Here is a 5,632-nt window from a genome sequence, read left to right on the forward strand (position 1 = left end):
AAAGGTAGTCAATATTGATTATCTGAGGGATTTCCATCCTCAGGAAGCAAATTAGAAACTCAATACCTGAACCATTCCTAAATGCGGTTATCAACTTCAGAGTTTTATCTCATAAAACCAATTCAGCTTAGAGTTTAATTCTATTAAATTAGGGCTTAGAAATAAGATTTGCTCTAGAATGAATGCATCATTAGTTTTAAAATGCAATATACTGAAACCCAAAATGTGCTATATTACAGTTTGAAGAATAAATGTGTAAAGTTGGCATCTAAATGCACTTCTGCCTAAATATATTTACCAGGCAAGAGACTGATTGTACTCAAAGACACCAGCCAAATTCCTTGACACAAAGATGTTGTCCCCTCTTGCTGGCATAAATAACCTCACTAGTCTTGTACTTTTGTGCCAAAGTTTCCCCTTTGGTCTTTCATCTCCTTACGCCAATCTTTGACTCTAAGAAAGTAGAGGTAAGGAATCAATTTATCTTCTTTTCTTTGTTTGATGGAGCTAGGGTTTGAACTCAGGGCTTCCTGTGTGCTAGACCAGTGCTCTACCACTGAGCTACATCCCCAGCCCAGTCCATGCTCTTTGATTGTTATCCAGTGAAAGTCAATGTCCTATATAGGACAAAGTAAAAGACAGTAACATAGAGGTCAAAAAAAAGGTACTCCTTAAAGCTATTCAAGCCATAACATGCTGTACCAAGCATTTTCTTCTGCATGTTTTTGGCCTTGCAAAGGATCAAACTCAAAACCTCAAACACGGTAGACAAATAAGACAGAGAATCCATAAAGATTCCTCTTCTGTGCATTTTCAGGCACAGGTCCTCTGCCGCTGTGTTAGTAGCAGATCCTCATGATGGACACCTTGCAGAAACAGAAAATGTGGCCTTGACCTCACCTCACCTCATGACCTCATGAGCAAAGGGGCTCATGCCGCAATGCCTGCTTCCCCATGCAAGGAGGGGTGGGCAGGCTACACACAAAAAAAAGCTCAGCAGTGTGCATCTAGTAGCAGGACTATCACAAGACAAAGAATGATGAAGAAATCAGAAAGAGGCTCAGGCCATGTCAGAGAACCCCCAGGAAAACCTGAACATTGACAGATGCGCCAGTACGGGCAGGATGGCTGCTGATCCCATTACCATCTTGGATGTCCTGATGGCAATGTGAGATTTCCATCCATAACAACGATCAGAGCAGGTTCTTTAGTACTGAAACTGCGTTTCCCACTTAGAAAGACAGTGATTCCATGTTCATGAGTGGCGCTGTACCACATGGTATTTGAGAGTCCTGCGTAGCACCCCCTGCTGTCCTTCAGTGCTGCACACATTGTCACATCCTCTAGAAGAGAAAGCTCGTATCACAGCATCACATAAATAGATGACACATGAGGTCATCTAGCCTTTGCATTTGGGAAGAATCTCAACATGAAACCCTTTCCAGACACAAAGCCAGCACAAAGGATGTCCAGGGAGCTTCCACCAATGGGAGGCAGTTACAGCTCAGTCTAGTTTTAATATCAGGCTTTCACATGGGCCTTGTCATGATGATGGAATCCTTAGCACCATAATAATCTACAACTTTCAGTAAATTATGGGGCATGCAAGCTGCAAAGAAAGGAGATGTGGTGCCTACCCAGCCTTTCGCACTGAACCAATGACTCGCAATCCTTTCTCCTCCTCTTCACTGCTTTTCTATTTGTCACTCCATTATTTCATGCAACTCTGATTTATCTATTGAAAAACCAAACAAAATAATACCCAAGGAGATGCAAGGAGGTTGTAAATTCCTGCCTTTTCCCTGCAGAAGGGTAGCTGTATAGCTCAATATGAAGGAACATCAAAGTTCTCCCGAAAGCACCTCTAAAGCTTTTTTAGATTTCAAGTGAAGACTTGCATTCCAGATTGTCTAATGTAAATTTCTGGGGAAGTTATGTAGTTCTTACTTTATGAAAATGATCAATCTCACTGAGTGTAGTGGTGCACACCATTAATCCCAGCACTGTGAAAGGCTAAGGCAGGAGGATTGCAAGTTTGAGGCCAGTCCAGGAAAATTATGGACTTAGTGAGAACCTGTCTCAGCAATGCATAACAAAAAGAGCAGGGTGGCTAGAGAGATAGCTCAGCAGCATAAGCACCTGCCTGGCACAAGTCTGATCTCGGTACCACAGGCCATGCTGGCCCCAGAACCCCAGGCATGTCATGCACTGGGGATGCTGAGACAAGAGGATCACTACAAGTTGGAACTATGTAGCAAGGTCCTGTATCAAAAACATAATAATTAAATAAATAAATAGAGTTGGTGACATAGCTCTATGTAAAGGCCCTAGAATCAACCACTGGTATGAACAAAAAGTCATTATTGCCAGACAAATGCTAAGAAAGGACCACTAAATTTAAACCATATTATTACACAGTCCTACTGGGAGTCAACATTAATTTTATAAATTAAAGCCTTTATGACCCAGTGCAGATGTCTAATATGCTTACTAGGGAAGAAGTGGCCTCACCCCTTGATTCATGGCCTCTCTCTGCCACTGGGCACAGTGGAGGAGTTTCCAGGTAGAGGCCCACAGACCTCTAACTGGAGACATGACCTTGAATAAGTCCTTCTATTTCTCAACCATCCTGTTTCCTCTATTCCTAAAAGAAGAAGAGTAGAGAGTATCCAAGTCCAATCTTGCTCATGAATTTGGAATTTATAATTCTAGGAGCTAATACCAAAAGAAGACCTAAGTAACAAAGAGAAAAGCAACAAGAAAGCCAATACAATCAGAACACAACAGTGACAGTCAAAAGGAGAAACCTGCTCCCTTTTAGCAAGGAAAAAAGTTGACCAAAATTACTGAGACTCAAAGATGAAGCTGTTTCATGCATTAACAAGGCCTCCATATAAACTTCCCACAACAGCAGGAAGTCGCACTTCAGTTTGGAGCCTGTGAGTGAGGCTACACAGGACTGGTTATTTGAGAAAGAAGATAGCATCATGTGCAGTAAAGGCAACCCACTGCACGTCTTTTTCACGCAGCAGGAGTGGCCTGCGGACAAACACCAAAGAGACAGGAACAACTAATTTAAAAAATAAAATGCAAAGTCCTGTAACCTGGTTCAAATTAGGTTTGACAGGGAGGGTCACAACAACTTTCCGCTTTTGTTTAAAGATACTGCCTTGATGGTTGTGGGATGCAGGCAAAAACACAATGGCGAGGGGATCCCCGATTGCAAATCACCCACAAGTGCCTTTCCCCCATAGCAGCTGTCTTTTCTTTAAAACAGAATGATGAACTATCAAATGATGGATCATTTTGAGAAACGATAAACGAAATTTTCCTTCCAGTATATTGCAAGTGACAATCATGAAAATTTCCCAAGCAGCAGCCTCTACTAGCCTTTGAAGCCTTTCTATTCCCCTGAATGTTTTTTGCCGCTTTCCAACTACTTCGTTTCACTCCTGTGTTTCTTGTCATCTCGCCTTTGCCTGTTTTGCTTTTCTTCTTGTAATTCTTCTAGTCCCCACCAAGTACGAGGACTAGCAAAGCATTTGAGTTTTTAAAAACTGCTCAAACCAGTTATAAGATTCGTTGTCTGTAAAGAAAATTGCTTTGGCTTCCAACATGTGTTTCCAATACAAACACATCGCCTAAAATGTAAAAGACCTCTTGTCTACTATGGCAATTCTTGTGGAGCCATTTTGGTCTTTATAGAAAGATCTCACTTATATCTTAGTGGAAAAAAAATATATATGAGACAAAGCAGACTCGGCACCTTCCTTGGGCCTGGCTTATATTTCTCCCATGCTGTCTCCTTAAGACGCTAGCACTTGATAAAAGTTCAAACTTTCTCCAGGCAGAACTGGGCTTGTCACTTCTTTGGAAGTGATTAAAGCCATTAACTCAACTTCACCATAGGGAACGGCCTCGGCACCCCAACCGCTCTGCTCCACTCCACTCCGATCCATCGACAAAAATGTCCAGCCCTACAGAGACTAAGTGGTGCATCGAGTCCCCTGATTGCTGTTTTCCAGAAGTATGCTGGAAAGGATGAAAAAACAGCATCACACTCTCCAAGACAGAGTTCCTGACATTCATGAATAAAGAACTGGGTGCTTTCACAAAGAACCAGAAGGACCCTGGTGTTCTGGACCGCATGATGAAGAAGCTGGACCTCAACAGTGATGGGCAGCTAGATTTCCAAGAATTTCTTAACTTTACTGGCAGCTTAGCTGTAGCAGGCTATTCTTCCTTCCTGTCATCCCAGAAGCGTGTCTGAAGGTCCCTGGGCCTGGCCTTACATCTTCCCCTGTCAGATACTCAGATATCACCTCCTTCCGGCCCACACAGGCTCTGAGCTGAGCCCACCACCGCCCCATGTAGCCCCTTCTGCTGGGAGTAATAAAACCAGATTTTCTTTTAAGCATAAACAAAAACCCTTCACCATAAAAGCCTACGCACGTGTCAGGGACCCACAGTCCCTACCCCAGTGTCTACCGTGTCCCATCTCCACTCTGTGTATGTCCAGTCACAGGTTCTCTATGGGGAGGGGAGGCAGCATTTTCTTCATTTCTCTTTTCTAGGTTCTCTGATGAAAGTAAAGCCACTAATATATTTTAGCAAATATTTCCAGAGCATTCTGACTCTCACAATTAAAATCATTTGCTTTAACAACTGAATATCTCAGTGATCACTGCATTTTTTTTTAAAAGACCATCACAAAAAACCAGGGAAATAAAATTCTGTTCAGTACAAATGACCAGGAAACCAGTTGCCTGGAAAGTCAGAGGGTTTTAGAACTGGGTGCCTCTGGATTCCCATTTTAGTTACAGTTTCTACTAAGCATAAATTATTTGGTCCTTTTCCTCTAAGCTTAAAATAGGACATTGGAATACACACCTAACATTGCCTTAAATTGACTATAATGTAGTGAAATACTCAAAATTCATGATTTGTGTTTGTGGATAGGGCATTTGTGTTTCTTTCCCAAATCTCTAAGGTGCTCTTTCTCAGTTTGACAGTTACCTGATGTACTGCCCCACCTTCCCAAAGAAGACTGTAAGAGCCACATGTCCAAGATTGCCCTATCACTGCAAGTCTCTAAATGAGAAGCACTTCATTTATTTATGTGACAAAAGGGGCCAAGTGCTGGGCACACATTTCATGGGCTGATCTGCTCTTGGGTGAATTTCTAGGACTCTTTCCTGGAAACATCACTGGGGTTTGTATCTCTCAGGCCTTTTCATAGGTACTGGGAGAAATCAGTATCAGTTAATGAATCTCCTTTGAATTACCTAGAGTGAATTCTGCCACCTATAACTGAGAGCCCCACCACACATATATTTGTATAATAGGCATTGGGAAATAAAAAGTTGTTTGAATGAGAAGAGGGACTAGGGAGTGGAGAGGGGAAAGGAAGGTAGGCTAAAGAAAGAAGGAGGGGAGAAGGGGATAGATGAGGGAAGGAGAGAAGAGGAAAGGAGAAGAGACAGGAGGGGAGAGGAGGGAGAAGGGAGGGAAGGGAAAGAAAGGCAAAGGAAGGGGGAAGGCAAGCAAGGGAAGGCAAGGCAAGGTAGGGGAAGGGGAGGAGAGGGGAGGGGAAGGGAGGGAAGGGAAGGGAAGAGAAGAGAAAAAATGAAAA

At 42.7% G+C, this 5,632-nt stretch overlaps 1 pseudogene; it reads left to right on the forward strand.

Moving 5' to 3' along the window:
* Positions 1-1,067: 1,067 nt before the first annotated feature.
* Positions 1,068-4,414, forward strand: LOC101569527 (annotated as a pseudogene).
* The last annotated feature ends 1,218 nt before the right edge of the window (positions 4,415-5,632 follow it).

The sequence above is a fragment of the Octodon degus genome, unplaced genomic scaffold (assembly GCF_000260255.1).
Source record: "Octodon degus isolate 3935 unplaced genomic scaffold, OctDeg1.0 scaffold00011, whole genome shotgun sequence".
In the NCBI taxonomy this organism is placed as follows: Eukaryota; Metazoa; Chordata; class Mammalia; order Rodentia; family Octodontidae; genus Octodon; species Octodon degus.